This window comes from Ambystoma mexicanum, chromosome 1p (assembly GCF_040938575.1).
Source record: "Ambystoma mexicanum isolate Mex_15411 chromosome 1p, UKY_AmexF1_1, whole genome shotgun sequence".
NCBI classification, from domain to species: Eukaryota; Metazoa; Chordata; class Amphibia; order Caudata; family Ambystomatidae; genus Ambystoma; species Ambystoma mexicanum.
The window spans coordinates 233,051,119-233,065,270 of record NC_090921.1 but is presented as its reverse complement, the minus strand read 5'-3'; the positions used below and the strand labels follow the sequence as shown (position 1 = coordinate 233,065,270).

Sequence of the window (14,152 nt, the reverse complement as noted above, 5' to 3'; positions counted from 1 at the left end):
TTCTTTCAAGAATTGCTCAGTCTTTCTTTTTCACAGCATTGTTTTCCCCAAGTGGGGAAGTGCACCAGTCCTGGAGGTACTGCAATACCAAGTTGATGCGTGGAGTGGACAGAGCAAGCTCCCATTCCATCTCCCGGTTCCAAAAATCAATTTAATATATGGTCCCCAGATAGAGGACGTATCAGATATTAAAACTGATAAGAACAGATACTACACTTGATCTTAGCCAAAAGGCCGAGAAGCGATGCCCACAAAAGCTTTGCCTGAAAGACTGCTGCTCGGCAGCTCCCCTGCTGACTCGGAGCAACGCTCTGCGGCAGAGCCCCAGATTCCTCGGCCAAGAATAGCATTTGCATGACCAGCATGCCCGGCGGTATGGTAAGCATATTTTGCATGGCTCCGCCCCAAGATTTCCATGGGTCCCACAGCGCCTGGTGCGAGACGGCCAGACACAGGCTGCAGAGCTCCACCCAGCCAAGCTGCAGCCCGGCCTGGCACTGGCCCCGTCACCTAGCGGCCGAAAGTCACCCTCAGCTGCCCAGGAGATGCTCCCCCAAGTGCGTCCCCCTCAGATAAGGCTTGGCCGTTCGGGGCCGTTCGGGGCCTTTCAGGGGTGAGGCAGGGCAAGGACAGTGTCCCCCATCTCCTCCTTGTGCTGCTGGCTGGCTGGCTGGCTCCTTTGCCTTGCTTTGCAGCTCCTGTGAAAAGCAAGCAAAAAGGGCAGACTTTTTTTTCCTCCCGTGACACAACAGCACCTTTTCCGAAACACTGGAAAAAAAAAACACATTTAAACAAAAAAATATTGCAAAGTGCTCTTCTTTCAAGAATTGCTCAGTCTTTCTTTTTCACAGCATTGTTTTCCCCAAGTGGGGAAGTGCACCAGTCCTGGAGGTACTGCAATACCAAGTTGATGCGTGGAGTGGACAGAGCAAGCTCCCATTCCATCTCCCGGTTCCAAAAATCAATTTAATATATGGTCCCCAGATAGAGGACGTATCAGATATTAAACTGATAAGAACAGATACTACACTTGATCTTAGCCAAAAGGCCGAGAAGCGATGCCCACAAAAGCTTTGCCTGAAAGACTGCTGCTCGGCAGCTCCCCTGCTGACTCGGAGCAACGCTCTGCGGCAGAGCCCCAGATTCCTCGGCCAAGAATAGCATTTGCATGACCAGCATGCCCGGCGGTATGGTAAGCATATTTTGCATGGCTCCGCCCCAAGATTTCCATGGGTCCCACAGCGCCTGGTGCGAGACGGCCAGACACAGGCTGCAGAGCTCCACCCAGAGAAGCTGCAGCCCGGCCTGGCACTGGCCCCGTCACCTAGCGGCCGAAAGTCACCCTCAGCTGCCCAGGAGATGCTCCCCCAAGTGCGTCCCCCTCAGATAAGGCTTGGCCGTTCGGGGCCGTTCGGGGCCTTTCAGGGGTGAGGCAGGGCAAGGACAGTGTCCCCCATCTCCTCCTTGTGCTGCTGGCTGGCTGGCTGGCTCCTTTGCCTTGCTTTGCAGCTCCTGTGAAAAGCAAGCAAAAAGGGCAGACTTTTTTTTCCTCCCGTGACACAACAGCACCTTTTCCGAAACACTGGAAAAAAAAAACACATTTAAACAAAAAAATATTGCAAAGTGCTCTTCTTTCAAGAATTGCTCAGTCTTTCTTTTTCACAGCATTGTTTTCCCCAAGTGGGGAAGTGCACCAGTCCTGGAGGTACTGCAATACCAAGTTGATGCGTGGAGTGGACAGAGCAAGCTCCCATTCCATCTCCCGGTTCCAAAAATCAATTTAATATATGGTCCCCAGATAGAGGACGTATCAGATATTAAACTGATAAGAACAGATACTACACTTGATCTTAGCCAAAAGGCCGAGAAGCGATGTCCACAAAAGCTTTGCCTGAAAGACTGCTGCTCGGCAGCTCCCCTGCTGACTCGGAGCAACGCTCTGCGGCAGAGCCCCAGATTCCTCGGCCAAGAATAGCATTTGCATGACCAGCATGCCCGGCGGTATGGTAAGCATATTTTGCATGGCTCCGCCCCAAGATTTCCATGGGTCCCACAGCGCCTGGTGCGAGACGGCCAGACACAGGCTGCAGAGCTCCACCCAGCCAAGCTGCAGCCCGGCCTGGCACTGGCCCCGTCACCTAGCGGCCGAAAGTCACCCTCAGCTGCCCAGGAGATGCTCCCCCAAGTGCGTCCCCCTCAGATAAGGCTTGGCCGTTCGGGGCCGTTCAGGGGTGAGGCAGGGCAAGGACAGTGTCCCCCATCTCCTCCTTGTGCTGCTGGCTGGCTGGCTGGCTCCTTTGCCTTGCTTTGCAGCTCCTGTGAAAAGCAAGCAAAAAGGGCAGACTTTTTTTTCCTCCCGTGACACAACAGCACCTTTTCCGAAACACTGGAAAAAAAAAACACATTTAAACAAAAAAATATTGCAAAGTGCTCTTCTTTCAAGGATTGCTCAGTCTTTCTTTTTCACAGCATTGTTTTCCCCAAGTGGGGAAGTGCACCAGTCCTGGAGGTACTGCAATACCAAGTTGATGCGTGGAGTGGACAGAGCAAGCTCCCATTCCATCTCCCGGTTCCAAAAATCAATTTAATATATGGTCCCCAGATAGAGGACGTATCAGATATTAAACTGATAAGAACAGATACTACACTTGATCTTAGCCAAAAGGCCGAGAAGCGATGCCCACAAAAGCTTTGCCTGAAAGACTGCTGCTCGGCAGCTCCCCTGCTGACTCGGAGCAACGCTCTGCGGCAGAGCCCCAGATTCCTCGGCCAAGAATAGCATTTGCATGACCAGCATGCCCGGCGGTATGGTAAGCATATTTTGCATGGCTCCGCCCCAAGATTTCCATGGGTCCCACAGCGCCTGGTGCGAGACGGCCAGACACAGGCTGCAGAGCTCCACCCAGCCAAGCTGCAGCCCGGCCTGGCACTGGCCCCGTCACCTAGCGGCCGAAAGTCACCCTCAGCTGCCCAGGAGATGCTCCCCCAAGTGCGTCCCCCTCAGATAAGGCTTGGCCGTTCGGGGCCGTTCGGGGACTTTCAGGGGTGAGGCAGGGCAAGGACAGTGTCCCCCATCTCCTCCTTGTGCTGCTGGCTGGCTGGCTGGCTCCTTTGCCTTGCTTTGCAGCTCCTGTGAAAAGCAAGCAAAAAGGGCAGACTTTTTTTTCCTCCCGTGACACAACAGCACCTTTTCCGAAACACTGGAAAAAAAAAACACATTTAAACAAAAAAATATTGCAAAGTGCTCTTCTTTCAAGAATTGCTCAGTCTTTCTTTTTCACAGCATTGTTTTCCCCAAGTGGGGAAGTGCACCAGTCCTGGAGGTACTGCAATACCAAGTTGATGCGTGGAGTGGACAGAGCAAGCTCCCATTCCATCTCCCGGTTCCAAAAATCAATTTAATATATGGTCCCCAGATAGAGGACGTATCAGATATTAAACTGATAAGAACAGATTTTTTTTTTTTTTTTTTTTTTTTTTTTCTTTTTTTTTTTCGGTCTCCTCATCACCCCTTTAACCGTCCCAAACCTCCAATTTTTTGAAAATCAGGAAAAAAGAAAAAAAGACCAAATCAAAAAATGTCAAATCAAAAAAAGGCCAATCAAAAAAAAGAAACGTATAACTACATTTCTAATTTATTCTCTTCTCCTCTATTTCAGAGGTTCAAAAAACCAAAATCTAGGATGTTAAAAGTCTCTAATTTTTCTGCTGCCATATAAAAATACAAATTTTGCTTAACAGAATTTTCACTTTTCTTCTCTTATCTTCTTTCCCCATTCCAGAACTTATTTAAAAGATGCTTTCCCATCTCTAATGGCTGACCGACTCCGATCAGATTTCCGCCTTCTTGACTTTCGCTCAATCCCCTTCTGTAATAACTGATTCTCCACCTCCTCATCCTTTTCACTATCCGACCCAGATTGTAAAACCCCATACTTATTCGACGTTTTCACTCCCTGAACGGCAGTACGTACTTGCAAATCACCTTGTTGAACAACCACTCTTTCCCTTTCCAAAAGATTCTTGACGTGTGGTGTCAAAGACGGGAGCACCACTAAATCCTGTCCAGTCGAACTAACCCCTTTCACAGAATGTAAAGCATTTAATTTACTCTCCAACTCCCTGGCATCCTTCAACTGAAAAACCTTCCGATGATACTCCCGATATAGTCTGAAATCACGTCGATGCTGTTGGAAATCACAGTCTTTTTCTTTCCTATCAATCCGATATTCTATATAACCGTTCAAAATCAATTCCTCCCGCTCAGAAGACAAAGCTTTTCCATCATAAAAAAACTCTGGAAACCTTTCCAATTTTTCCCTAATTTCACTATTCGGTACTATTTCTCCATACATCCAAGAAAACTGTTCCTCACACTTTCCACCGACTACTTGAGCAACTTTTATTCCACTTTTCTTCTCGGCCTCCTTTTCATCCACTACACTTCCACTGACTGTTTGAACAATTTCTTCTTCATCCATTCCCTTTTCAAGTTCTACTTCATCTACTACTATAGCGTTTTCCACATCTTCCACTCGTACTGTATCCACATTTTCAACCAACTTTTCTTCCTTCCTTAAATCTTCCAATGTATTAATTAGATTCTTCACAAGTGCACGATCCCCTCTGAAAAAACCCCCTTCACTAGTAGCTTGTGCATATGTACGTCTGGTCGTCGGGCATGTCACTGCAACATGACCCTCCATATTACAAACAGTACACAATAGTGTCTGATCACATTCCACCAATTTATGGTCCGATTTACCACAATTCCAACATTTATCTTTCGGGCAATCTCGTTTCATGTGTCCAAACTGTCGACAAAACCTACAGAACATCGGCTGGTTGGGGTAATACAAATACCCATTCTGTTCCAAAATCTTAAACACCCCCGGGGGGTGACATAAACCTCCAATGCCTTCTGGATGTTTTTTTAACACTACAACAAATCTCCGATCTCCGTTAAAATATCCAAATTTGTTCTTTTGCATTTGACCTCCTTTCACTTCTTCACAATAATGCAATAACCAATTAGTAATTTTCTCTACTGACACAAATGGATTGTACATATGCACAATTAATGGAACAGTTTGTCGGACGAAACAAAGCTCCACCAGAACTCCTTCCAAAATACTATTATTCTTCTTTTCCATTTTATACTCTTCATACGCACTCAAGGAAGAGACTTCGTCTACAAAAGTAATATCATACGTGCAAGCGTTCCTGTGCTCTTGCATACAATAAATTTTGTCTTTGTCTGCTTGTAAAGCCTCAAAAAGTACCTTATTAACAACATAGTCGAAATCCTTCACTTCTTGGAAATCCTTCTGGACAGCAATCCGAACTGAATATCTCAACTGCGTTGCCGGCGGTAGAACACGGGATGTTTCAGCCATGCTGGGGGAGTCCTCCGACGCGTTCCCCCTCAAATCTTCCACTCGAAACTCGTCCAGCCCGAAAGATTCTCCGGCCCTTCAAGGCATGATCAGTAGCCCACTCCCTGACCCGAAGGTCAGGGAGGCCAGCTGTAAAAGGAGTCTACCTTGGACTGGGCAAGCCAGACAGCTAAGGTGAATCCCGACACTTGATCATAGCCAAAAGGCCGAGAAGCGATGCCCACAAAAGCTTTGCCTGAAAGACTGCTGCTCGGCAGCTCCCCTGCTGACTCGGAGCAACGCTCTGCGGCAGAGCCCCAGATTCCTCGGCCAAGAATAGCATTTGCATGACCAGCATGCCCGGCGGTATGGTAAGCATATTTTGCATGGCTCCGCCCCAAGATTTCCATGGGTCCCACAGCGCCTGGTGCGAGACGGCCAGACACAGGCTGCAGAGCTCCACCCAGCCAAGCTGCAGCCTGGCCTGGCACTGGCCCCGTCACCTAGCGGCCGAAAGTCACCCTCAGCTGCCCAGGAGATGCTCCCCCAAGTGCGTCCCCCTCAGATAAGGCTTGGCCGTTCGGGGCCGTTCGGGGCCTTTCAGGGGTGAGGCAGGGCAAGGACAGTGTCCCCCATCTCCTCCTTGTGCTGCTGGCTGGCTGGCTGGCTCCTTTGCCTTGCTTTGCAGCTCCTGTGAAAAGCAAGCAAAAAGGGCAGACTTTTTTTTCCTCCCGTGACACAACAGCACCTTTTCCGAAACACTGGAAAAAAAAAACACATTTAAACAAAAAAATATTGCAAAGTGCTCTTCTTTCAAGAATTGCTCAGTCTTTCTTTTTCACAGCATTGTTTTCCCCAAGTGGGGAAGTGCACCAGTCCTGGAGGTACTGCAATACCAAGTTGATGCGTGGAGTGGACAGAGCAAGCTCCCATTCCATCTCCCGGTTCCAAAAATCAATTTAATATATGGTCCCCAGATAGAGGACGTATCAGATATTAAACTGATAAGAACAGATTTTTTTTTTTTTTTTTTTTTTTTTTTTTTTTTTTTTTTTTTTTTCGGTCTCCTCATCACCCCTTTAACCGTCCCAAACCTCCAATTTTTTGAAAATCAGGAAAAAAGAAAAATAGACCAAATCAAAAAATGTCAAATCAAAAAAGGCCAATCAAAAAAAAAACGTATAACTACATTTATAATTTATTCTCTTCTCCTCTATTTCAGAGGTTCAAAAAACCAAAATCTAGGATATTAAAAGTCTCCAATTTTTCTGCTGCCACATAAAAATACAAATTTTGCTCAACAGAATTTTCTCTTTTCTTCTCTTATCTTCTTTCCCCATTTCAGAACTTATTTAAAAGATGCTTTCCCATCTCTAATGGCTGACCGACTCCGATCAGATTTCCGCCTTCTTGACTTTCGCTCAATCCCCTTCTGTAACAACTGATTCTCCACCTCCTCATCCTTTTCACTATCCGACCCAGATTGTAAAACCCCATACTTATTCGACGTTTTCACTCCCTGAACGGCAGTACGTACTTGCAAATCAACTTGTTGAACAACCACTCTTTCCCTTTCCAAAAGATTCTTGACGTGTGGTGTCAAAGACGGGAGCACCACTAAATCCTGTCCAGCCGAACTAACCCCTATCACAGGATTTAAAGCATTTATTTTACTCTCCAACTCCCTGGCATCCATCAACTGAAAACACTTCCGTTGATAATCCCGATATAATCTGAAATCATGTCGATGCTGTTGGAAATCACAGTCTTTTTCTTTCTTGTCAATCCGATGTTTTATATAACCGTTCAAAATCAATTCCTCCCGCTCAGAAGACAAAGCTTTTCCATAATAAAAAAACTCTGGAAATCTTTCCAATTTTTCCCTAATTTCACTATTCGGTAATATTTCTCCATACATCCAAGAAAACTGTTCCTCATACTTTCCACCGACTACTTGAGCAACTTTCATTCCACTTTTCTTCTCAGCCCCCTTTTCATCTGCCACTTCACTTCCACTGGCTGCTTGAACAATTTCATCTTCATCTATTCCCTTTTCAAGTTCTTCTTCATCTACTGCTACAATGTTTTCCACATCTTCCACTCGTACTATATCCACATTTTCAACCAACTTCTCTTCCTTCCTTAAATCTTCCAATGTGTTAATCGGATTCATCACAACTGCACGATCCCCTCTGAAAAAACCACCTTCACTAGTAGCTTGTGCATATGTACGCCTAGTCGTCGGGCATGTCACTGCAACATGTCCCTCCGTATTACAAACAGTACACAGTAGTGTCTGATCACATTCCATCAATTTATGGTTCGATTTACCACAATTCCAACATTTATCTTTCGGGCAATCTCGTTTTGTGTGTCCAAACTGTCGACAAAACCTACAGAACACCGGCTGGTTGGGGTAATACAGATACCCATTCTGTTCCAAAATCTTAAACACCCCCGGGGGGTGACATAAACCTCCAATGCCTTCTGGATGTTTTTTTAACACTACAACAAATCTCCGATCACCGTTAAAATATCCAAATTCGTTCCTTTGCATTTGACCTCCTTTCACTTCTTCACAATAATGCAATAACCAATTAGTAATTTTCTCTACTGACACGAATGGATTGTACATATGCACAATTAATGGAACAGTTTGTCGGACGAAACAAAGCTCCACCAAAACACCTTCCAAAATATTATTGTTCTTCTTTTCCATTTTGTACACTTCATACGCACTCAAGGAAGAGACTTCGTCTACAAAAGTAATATCATACATGCAAGCGTTCCTATGCTCTTGCATACAATAAATTTTGTCTCTGTCTATTTGTAAAGCCTCAAAAAGTACCTTATTAACAACATAGTCGAAATCCTTTACTTCTTGGAAATCCTTTTGGACAGCAATCCGAATCGAATATCTCAGCTGCGTCGCCGGCGGTAGAACACGCGATGCTTCAGCCATGCTGGGGGGGACTCCTGATACGTACCCCTTCAAATCTTCCACTCAAAACACGTCCAGCCCGAAAGATTCTCCGGCCCTTCAAGGCATGATCAGTAGCCCACTCCCTGACCCGAAGGTCAGGGAGACCAGCTGTAAAAGGAGTCTACCTTGGACTGGGCAAGCCAGCTAAGGTGAATCCCGACACTTGATCATAGCCAAAAGGCCGAGAAGCGATGCCCACAAAAGCTTTGCCTGAAAGACTGCTGCTCGGCAGCTCCCCTGCTGACTCGGAGCAACGCTCTGCGGCAGAGCCCCAGATTCCTCGGCCAAGAATAGCATTTGCATGACCAGCATGCCCGGCGGTATGGTAAGCATATTTTGCATGGCTCCGCCCCAAGATTTCCATGGGTCCCACAGCGCCTGGTGCGAGACGGCCAGACACAGGCTGCAGAGCTCCACCCAGCCAAGCTGCAGCCCGGCCTGGCACTGGCCCCGTCACCTAGCGGCCGAAAGTCACCCTCAGCTGCCCAGGAGATGCTCCCCCAAGTGCGTCCCCCTCAGATAAGGCTTGGCCGTTCGGGGCCGTTCAGGGGTGAGGCAGGGCAAGGACAGTGTCCCCCATCTCCTCCTTGTGCTGCTGGCTGGCTGGCTGGCTGGCTCCTTTGCCTTGCTTTGCAGCTCCTGTGAAAAGCAAGCAAAAAGGGCAGACTTTTTTTTCCTCCCGTGACACAACAGCACCTTTTCCGAAACACTGGAAAAAAAAAACACATTTAAACAAAAAAATATTGCAAAGTGCTCTTCTTTCAAGGATTGCTCAGTCTTTCTTTTTCACAGCATTGTTTTCCCCAAGTGGGGAAGTGCACCAGTCCTGGAGGTACTGCAATACCAAGTTGATGCGTGGAGTGGACAGAGCAAGCTCCCATTCCATCTCCCGGTTCCAAAAATCAATTTAATATATGGTCCCCAGATAGAGGACGTATCAGATATTAAACTGATAAGAACAGATACTACACTTGATCTTAGCCAAAAGGCCGAGAAGCGATGCCCACAAAAGCTTTGCCTGAAAGACTGCTGCTCGGCAGCTCCCCTGCTGACTCGGAGCAACGCTCTGCGGCAGAGCCCCAGATTCCTCGGCCAAGAATAGCATTTGCATGACCAGCATGCCCGGCGGTATGGTAAGCATATTTTGCATGGCTCCGCCCCAAGATTTCCATGGGTCCCACAGCGCCTGGTGCGAGACGGCCAGACACAGGCTGCAGAGCTCCACCCAGCCAAGCTGCAGCCCGGCCTGGCACTGGCCCCGTCACCTAGCGGCCGAAAGTCACCCTCAGCTGCCCAGGAGATGCTCCCCCAAGTGCGTCCCCCTCAGATAAGGCTTGGCCGTTCGGGGCCGTTCGGGGCCTTTCAGGGGTGAGGCAGGGCAAGGACAGTGTCCCCCATCTCCTCCTTGTGCTGCTGGCTGGCTGGCTGGCTCCTTTGCCTTGCTTTGCAGCTCCTGTGAAAAGCAAGCAAAAAGGGCAGACTTTTTTTTCCTCCCGTGACACAACAGCACCTTTTCCGAAACACTGGAAAAAAAAAACACATTTAAACAAAAAAATATTGCAAAGTGCTCTTCTTTCAAGAATTGCTCAGTCTTTCTTTTTCACAGCATTGTTTTCCCCAAGTGGGGAAGTGCACCAGTCCTGGAGGTACTGCAATACCAAGTTGATGCGTGGAGTGGACAGAGCAAGCTCCCATTCCATCTCCCGGTTCCAAAAATCAATTTAATATATGGTCCCCAGATAGAGGACGTATCAGATATTAAACTGATAAGAACAGATACTACACTTGATCTTAGCCAAAAGGCCGAGAAGCGATGCCCACAAAAGCTTTGCCTGAAAGACTGCTGCTCGGCAGCTCCCCTGCTGACTCGGAGCAACGCTCTGCGGCAGAGCCCCAGATTCCTCGGCCAAGAATAGCATTTGCATGACCAGCATGCCCGGCGGTATGGTAAGCATATTTTGCATGGCTCCGCCCCAAGATTTCCATGGGTCCCACAGCGCCTGGTGCGAGACGGCCAGACACAGGCTGCAGAGCTCCACCCAGCCAAGCTGCAGCCCGGCCTGGCACTGGCCCCGTCACCTAGCGGCCGAAAGTCACCCTCAGCTGCCCAGGAGATGCTCCCCCAAGTGCGTCCCCCTCAGATAAGGCTTGGCCGTTCGGGGCCGTTCGGGGACTTTCAGGGGTGAGGCAGGGCAAGGACAGTGTCCCCCATCTCCTCCTTGTGCTGCTGGCTGGCTGGCTGGCTCCTTTGCCTTGCTTTGCAGCTCCTGTGAAAAGCAAGCAAAAAGGGCAGACTTTTTTTTCCTCCCGTGACACAACAGCACCTTTTCCGAAACACTGGAAAAAAAAAACACATTTAAACAAAAAAATATTGCAAAGTGCTCTTCTTTCAAGAATTGCTCAGTCTTTCTTTTTCACAGCATTGTTTTCCCCAAGTGGGGAAGTGCACCAGTCCTGGAGGTACTGCAATACCAAGTTGATGCGTGGAGTGGACAGAGCAAGCTCCCATTCCATCTCCCGGTTCCAAAAATCAATTTAATATATGGTCCCCAGATAGAGGACGTATCAGATATTAAACTGATAAGAACAGATACTATACTTGATCTTAGCCAAAAGGCCGAGAAGCGATGCCCACAAAAGCTTTGCCTGAAAGACTGCTGCTCGGCAGCTCCCCTGCTGACTCGGAGCAACGCTCTGCGGCAGAGCCCCAGATTCCTCGGCCAAGAATAGCATTTGCATGACCAGCATGCCCGGCGGTATGGTAAGCATATTTTGCATGGCTCCGCCCCAAGATTTCCATGGGTCCCACAGCGCCTGGTGCGAGACGGCCAGACACAGGCTGCAGAGCTCCACCCAGCCAAGCTGCAGCCCGGCCTGGCACTGGCCCCGTCACCTAGCGGCCGAAAGTCACCCTCAGCTGCCCAGGAGATGCTCCCCCAAGTGCGTCCCCCTCAGATAAGGCTTGGCCGTTCGGGGCCGTTCGGGGACTTTCAGGGGTGAGGCAGGGGAAGGACAGTGTCCCCCATCTCCTCCTTGTGCTGCTGGCTGGCTGGCTGGCTCCTTTGCCTTGCTTTGCAGCTCCTGTGAAAAGCAAGCAAAAAGGGCAGACTTTTTTTTCCTCCCGTGACACAACAGCACCTTTTCCGAAACACTGGAAAAAAAAAACACATTTAAACAAAAAAATATTGCAAAGTGCTCTTCTTTCAAGAATTGCTCAGTCTTTCTTTTTCACAGCATTGTTTTCCCCAAGTGGGGAAGTGCACCAGTCCTGGAGGTACTGCAATACCAAGTTGATGCGTGGAGTGGACAGAGCAAGCTCCCATTCCATCTCCCGGTTCCAAAAATCAATTTAATATATGGTCCCCAGATAGAGGACGTATCAGATATTAAACTGATAAGAACAGATACTACACTTGATCTTAGCCAAAAGGCCGAGAAGCGATGCCCACAAAAGCTTTGCCTGAAAGACTGCTGCTCGGCAGCTCCCCTGCTGACTCGGAGCAACGCTCTGCGGCAGAGCCCCAGATTCCTCGGCCAAGAATAGCATTTGCATGACCAGCATGCCCGGCGGTATGGTAAGCATATTTTGCATGGCTCCGCCCCAAGATTTCCATGGGTCCCACAGCGCCTGGTGCGAGACGGCCAGACACAGGCTGCAGAGCTCCACCCAGCCAAGCTGCAGCCCGGCCTGGCACTGGCCCCGTCACCTAGCGGCCGAAAGTCACCCTCAGCTGCCCAGGAGATGCTCCCCCAAGTGCGTCCCCCTCAGATAAGGCTTGGCCGTTCGGGGCCGTTCGGGGCCTTTCAGGGGTGAGGCAGGGCAAGGACAGTGTCCCCCATCTCCTCCTTGTGCTGCTGGCTGGCTGGCTGGCTCCTTTGCCTTGCTTTGCAGCTCCTGTGAAAAGCAAGCAAAAAGGGCAGACTTTTTTTTCCTCCCGTGACACAACAGCACCTTTTCCGAAACACTGGAAAAAAAAAACACATTTAAACAAAAAAATATTGCAAAGTGCTCTTCTTTCAAGAATTGCTCAGTCTTTCTTTTTCACAGCATTGTTTTCCACAAGTGGGGAAGTGCACCAGTCCTGGAGGTACTGCAATACCAAGTTGATGCGTGGAGTGGACAGAGCAAGCTCCCATTCCATCTCCCGGTTCCAAAAATCAATTTAATATATGGTCCCCAGATAGAGGACGTATCAGATATTAAACTGATAAGAACAGATACTACACTTGATCTTAGCCAAAAGGCCGAGAAGCGATGCCCACAAAAGCTTTGCCTGAAAGACTGCTGCTCGGCAGCTCCCCTGCTGACTCGGAGCAACGCTCTGCGGCAGAGCCCCAGATTCCTCGGCCAAGAATAGCATTTGCATGACCAGCATGCCCGGCGGTATGGTAAGCATATTTTGCATGGCTCCGCCCCAAGATTTCCATGGGTCCCACAGCGCCTGGTGCGAGACGGCCAGACACAGGCTGCAGAGCTCCACCCAGAGAAGCTGCAGCCCGGCCTGGCACTGGCCCCGTCACCTAGCGGCCGAAAGTCACCCTCAGCTGCCCAGGAGATGCTCCCCCAAGTGCGTCCCCCTCAGATAAGGCTTGGCCGTTCGGGGCCGTTCGGGGCCCTTCAGGGGTGAGGCAGGGCAAGGACAGTGTCCCCCATCTCCTCCTTGTGCTGCTGGCTGGCTGGCTGGCTCCTTTGCCTTGCTTTGCAGCTCCTGTGAAAAGCAAGCAAAAAGGGCAGACTTTTTTTTCCTCCCGTGACACAACAGCACCTTTTCCGAAACACTGGAAAAAAAAAACACATTTAAACAAAAAAATATTGCAAAGTGCTCTTCTTTCAAGAATTGCTCAGTCTTTCTTTTTCACAGCATTGTTTTCCCCAAGTGGGGAAGTGCACCAGTCCTGGAGGTACTGCAATACCAAGTTGATGCGTGGAGTGGACAGAGCAAGCTCCCATTCCATCTCCCGGTTCCAAAAATCAATTTAATATATGGTCCCCAGATAGAGGACGTATCAGATATTAAAACTGATAAGAACAGATACTACACTTGATCTTAGCCAAAAGGCCGAGAAGCGATGCCCACAAAAGCTTTGCCTGAAAGACTGCTGCTCGGCAGCTCCCCTGCTGACTCGGAGCAACGCTCTGCGGCAGAGCCCCAGATTCCTCGGCCAAGAATAGCATTTGCATGACCAGCATGCCCGGCGGTATGGTAAGCATATTTTGCATGGCTCCGCCCCAAGATTTCCATGGGTCCCACAGCGCCTGGTGCGAGACGGCCAGACACAGGCTGCAGAGCTCCACCCAGCCAAGCTGCAGCCCGGCCTGGCACTGGCCCCGTCACCTAGCGGCCGAAAGTCACCCTCAGCTGCCCAGGAGATGCTCCCCCAAGTGCGTCCCCCTCAGATAAGGCTTGGCCGTTCGGGGCCGTTCGGGGCCTTTCAGGGGTGAGGCAGGGCAAGGACAGTGTCCCCCATCTCCTCCTTGTGCTGCTGGCTGGCTGGCTGGCTCCTTTGCCTTGCTTTGCAGCTCCTGTGAAAAGCAAGCAAAAAGGGCAGACTTTTTTTTCCTCCCGTGACACAACAGCACCTTTTCCGAAACACTGGAAAAAAAAAACACATTTAAACAAAAAAATATTGCAAAGTGCTCTTCTTTCAAGAATTGCTCAGTCTTTCTTTTTCACAGCATTGTTTTCCCCAAGTGGGGAAGTGCACCAGTCCTGGAGGTACTGCAATACCAAGTTGATGCGTGGAGTGGACAGAGCAAGCTCCCATTCCATCTCCCGGTTCCAAAAATCAATTT

The 14,152-nt window shown here is 49.1% G+C and overlaps 11 non-coding genes and 2 pseudogenes across 11 annotated transcripts in view; all 13 read right to left on the bottom strand.

The window, feature by feature from the left end:
- Positions 1 to 54: 54 nt before the first annotated feature.
- LOC138460191 (U2 spliceosomal RNA) lies at positions 55 to 246 on the bottom strand. The gene has a single exon (XR_011262964.1). It is a non-coding gene; the product is annotated as a U2 spliceosomal RNA (small nuclear RNA).
- Positions 247 to 869: 623 nt separating this feature from the next.
- Positions 870 to 1,060, bottom strand: LOC138458339 (U2 spliceosomal RNA). The gene has a single exon (XR_011262399.1). It is a non-coding gene; the product is annotated as a U2 spliceosomal RNA (small nuclear RNA).
- Positions 1,061 to 1,683: 623 nt separating this feature from the next.
- LOC138458328 (U2 spliceosomal RNA) lies at positions 1,684 to 1,874 on the bottom strand. Its single transcript, XR_011262397.1, has one exon. It is a non-coding gene; the product is annotated as a U2 spliceosomal RNA (small nuclear RNA).
- Positions 1,875 to 2,487: 613 nt separating this feature from the next.
- LOC138458317 (U2 spliceosomal RNA) lies at positions 2,488 to 2,678 on the bottom strand. The gene has a single exon (XR_011262395.1). It is a non-coding gene; the product is annotated as a U2 spliceosomal RNA (small nuclear RNA).
- A 623-nt stretch (positions 2,679 to 3,301) lies between these two features.
- Positions 3,302 to 3,472, bottom strand: LOC138461062 (U2 spliceosomal RNA; annotated as a pseudogene).
- Positions 3,473 to 6,237: 2,765 nt separating this feature from the next.
- On the bottom strand, positions 6,238 to 6,408 carry LOC138461051 (U2 spliceosomal RNA; annotated as a pseudogene).
- A 2,760-nt stretch (positions 6,409 to 9,168) lies between these two features.
- LOC138458306 (U2 spliceosomal RNA) lies at positions 9,169 to 9,359 on the bottom strand. Its single transcript, XR_011262393.1, has one exon. It is a non-coding gene; the product is annotated as a U2 spliceosomal RNA (small nuclear RNA).
- Positions 9,360 to 9,982: 623 nt separating this feature from the next.
- LOC138458295 (U2 spliceosomal RNA) lies at positions 9,983 to 10,173 on the bottom strand. The gene has a single exon (XR_011262391.1). It is a non-coding gene; the product is annotated as a U2 spliceosomal RNA (small nuclear RNA).
- Positions 10,174 to 10,796: 623 nt separating this feature from the next.
- On the bottom strand, positions 10,797 to 10,987 carry LOC138459407 (U2 spliceosomal RNA). Its single transcript, XR_011262592.1, has one exon. It is a non-coding gene; the product is annotated as a U2 spliceosomal RNA (small nuclear RNA).
- A 623-nt stretch (positions 10,988 to 11,610) lies between these two features.
- LOC138458284 (U2 spliceosomal RNA) lies at positions 11,611 to 11,801 on the bottom strand. Its single transcript, XR_011262389.1, has one exon. It is a non-coding gene; the product is annotated as a U2 spliceosomal RNA (small nuclear RNA).
- Positions 11,802 to 12,424: 623 nt separating this feature from the next.
- Positions 12,425 to 12,615, bottom strand: LOC138458273 (U2 spliceosomal RNA). Its single transcript, XR_011262387.1, has one exon. It is a non-coding gene; the product is annotated as a U2 spliceosomal RNA (small nuclear RNA).
- A 623-nt stretch (positions 12,616 to 13,238) lies between these two features.
- LOC138460180 (U2 spliceosomal RNA) lies at positions 13,239 to 13,430 on the bottom strand. The gene has a single exon (XR_011262953.1). It is a non-coding gene; the product is annotated as a U2 spliceosomal RNA (small nuclear RNA).
- A 623-nt stretch (positions 13,431 to 14,053) lies between these two features.
- LOC138458262 (U2 spliceosomal RNA) overlaps positions 14,054 to 14,152 on the bottom strand; it is a 191-nt gene continuing 92 nt past the window's right edge. The window contains exon 1 of the small nuclear RNA XR_011262385.1: positions 14,054 to 14,152. This exon is cut by the window's right edge and continues 92 nt beyond it. This is a non-coding gene — a small nuclear RNA (U2 spliceosomal RNA).